Source organism: Desmodus rotundus, chromosome 2 (assembly GCF_022682495.2).
Source record: "Desmodus rotundus isolate HL8 chromosome 2, HLdesRot8A.1, whole genome shotgun sequence".
In the NCBI taxonomy this organism is placed as follows: domain Eukaryota; kingdom Metazoa; phylum Chordata; class Mammalia; order Chiroptera; family Phyllostomidae; genus Desmodus; species Desmodus rotundus.
In genome coordinates, this window is record NC_071388.1 from 56,426,749 (window position 1) to 56,430,191 (window position 3,443).

Sequence of the window (3,443 nt, forward strand, 5' to 3'; positions counted from 1 at the left end):
CAGAATAAGCCAGCCAATCATATTCCCCTTTTCCTGCTTTCTGTTTCCCAATTGTTTTCTAAGTAGAAAGGGACAAGAAGAAACAGATAAAACAAATACTGGCTTAGATATTTTTTGGATATTCCTAAGTGCCTGTGGGTTAAAGCAGTTCACTGAGAATTAAAACTTAGGAAGCTTGATCAAGGTTTTGAAATTCAAACCAAATATATGTATCAAATGGGTATACTTTTAGTGAAGTTTGATTACTGTTCAAGAAAACCAAGTCCAAGTGAATCAAACTAAGACTAAATGGAATATTTTACTAATACTCTTGATTTAAATATTAAAATACTCATCACATAAAAGTTCACAAGGACAACTGTAGGAGAACACATATCCCCATGGGTTTCATAAAGGATATTGAATGTCTTCTAATAGCTTGAAACATTGTATCAATTGACAAAAATCATAAAACCAGAGAAATTATAGTTTACTTTTATAGGTCTCATGACAGGTTTTTGATTTATAAAACTAATCTATGATTATTATGAAGGAGAGTTGGCCTACATTATAAATCATAATATTGAGTAATTTTTGTAAATCAGCCCAAAAGTATGAACATAAATTCCTTTTCAACTGAAATATATAGTTTTCCCAATTACTTGTATGTTTTCAACTGACATTCTGAGGTGAGAAGTTCTGAAAAGCAACCCTGAAAATTAATGGTATAATCATTAATTTTTGCTATATAATAGTCTTTCCCTATCTTCATCACTTCAAAGATGAGCCAAAGTTCCAACTCTTTTCTATAGATTTTGTACAGAATTGACTGGTACTTTTTTTGACCCATATCACATAAAGTTTCCAATAATTGTATTCTTCAATTGCTTGCTAATTGTTGTGTATATAAAATTTCCTCAGTGCAAATGCATATATTGCTAAGAAAGATAGAAGCTGCAAATTATACTTTTATATTCACTTTAATGCCCAGGATAATACTAGGCTCATAAAATATTTCTCAATTAATCAAAAGATGTTGATTGTTTTTTCCATTACAGTTTTGTTTCATGAAGGCAGATTCCTAAAGTTGATTAACCATCCTTTCAACACTCTCTTTATGCAAAAACAAAGTTCACTGCAAAAAAGAGCTGTGAAAACATGCCTCTTTTCCTCACACAACTACAGCAAAAGTTTCAGCGAGACTAAAAAGCAAATAACACCCAGAAGTATCAGAAAATTGAGCTGCATGGAAGTCCAACAACGAAGGATTTAAAGAAGTCACATTCATCCAGATGGGCAGGAGGGGTGGAGACGCAGAGATGTGGAGATGGGCATGGAGAGGTGCAGAAAGGTGGAAGGGTGTGGAGAGGTGTGGAGACGTGGAATGAGTGGTGGATAAAAATCAGGAGGGATACCTCAGGAGCTAAAGACTGCAGCCCCAGACCAGACCACGAAGCCCAGGGTTCCGGTGCCAGGAAGGTAAGTCCCCATAACTTCTGGCTGTAAAAACCAGTGGGGATTGGGGCAGTGGAAGAAACTGTGGGATTCTCAAGAGACTCTTCTTAAAGGGCCCCCAGTGCATTTAGGATTTACACAGAATCCCCCTCTCTGGAAATCAGTACCAGGGCTACAGATGGAAGGGCACCAGTGGCATACAGGGAGAAACTGAAGTGACGGACAACACTGAGAGTGCCAAGAGACAGCTGCCTTCTAGGTAAAACTCTAGAGGCCAAACAACAGCATTTTTCCCTCTCTGAGCCCTCCTCACACAGAACCACAGAGTGCTGACATGGGTTACCCTGCCTTTGCCATTACATAAGGCTCCACCCCAAATAACTTACAGGTGTGCTTTTCTAAAATAGGCTGCAGAACTATGACGGGAAATCAAAGCAGTTCAAACTAATACACATAAATAACAATAGGGAGGTTACCAAAATGAGGAGAAAAAGAACTATGGCCCAAATGAAAGAACAGAACAAAACTCCAGTAAATGAACTAAATAAAATGGAGATAAGCAACCTATCAGATGCATAGTTCAAAACATTGGTTATCAGGATGCTCCAGGAACTCATTGGGTACTTTAATATCATAAATAAGACCCAGGCAGAAAGTAAGGTTTCATTAAGTGGAATAAAGAAAAATCTACAGGGAACAAACGGTGGAGGGGATGAAGGAGAGAACCAAATCAACTATTTGGATAGGAAGAAAAAAGCATTCAAACAGAACAGCAAGAAGAGAAAAGAATTTAAAAAAATTAGGATAGGATAAAAGGCCTATGAGACATCTTCAAACATACCAACATCTGAATCATAGGGGTACCAGAAGGAGAAGAGGAGGAACAAGAAATTGAAAACTTATTTGAAAAAACAATGAAAGAAAACTACCCTAATTTGGTGAAGGAAATATACAAGCAACTCCAAGAATTACAGAGAGTCCCAAACCAGATGGACCCAAAGAGGACCACACCAAGACACATCATAATTAAAATGCCAAAGGTTAAAGATAAGAGAGAATCTTAAAGGCAGCAAGAGAAAAAACAGATATCACCTACAAAGAGTTCTCATAAGACTGCCAGCTTATTTCTCAAAAGGAACTTTGCAGGCTAGAAGGGACTGGCACGTATTCAAAGTGATGAAAAGCAAGGACCTGCAACCTAGATTACTCTATCCAGCAAAGCCGTCATTTAGAATCGAAGAGCAGATAAAGTGCTTCCCAGACAACAAGAAGCTAAAGGAGTTCATCATCACCAAGCTATTATTATGTGAAATGCTTAAGGAAATTATATAAGAAAAAGAAGATCAAAATATTAAAATAGCCATAAATTCACAACTATCAATAATTAAATCTAAAAATCAAACTAAGCAAACAAGCAGAACAGGATCATAGATTTGGAGATAATTTGGAAGGTTATTAGTAGGGAGGAGGAAGGGAGTAGGAGGGAAAGGTACAGGGATTTTAAAATACAAATTTGTAGGTACAAAGTAGACAGTGGGATATTAAGAATACTATAGGAAATGGAGTAGCCAAAGAACTTACATGCATGACTCATGGACATTGACTAAAGGGGAGATTGCCGGAGGGAATGGAGTTACCAGGTGGAGAGGGTAAAAGAGGGAAAATTAGGACAACTGTAATAGCATAATTTTCTTTTTTTTTTAAAGAGAAAAGGTGTTGTCATCAACAAGGTGAATATTTATTGTGCATTTCACATTCTTAAACACAGGACAGTCACCTTTCTTGCACTCCAGTTTGGATGATAATCTCTCCCCCTACCTGATTCCTAGAAGAACACAGATTCAAGGCATGCACAATAATCACTTGGCCTCAATTAGTGATACAGCAATGGGCATAGGGCCTGAGCCAGTCCAACAATGTTCAATTACAATATTTTGGTCAAAATATCAGGACAGAAAGGTATTCCCTTATTTCAGAATTGAAGCTGGTGGGACATAGGCCTAAAACTG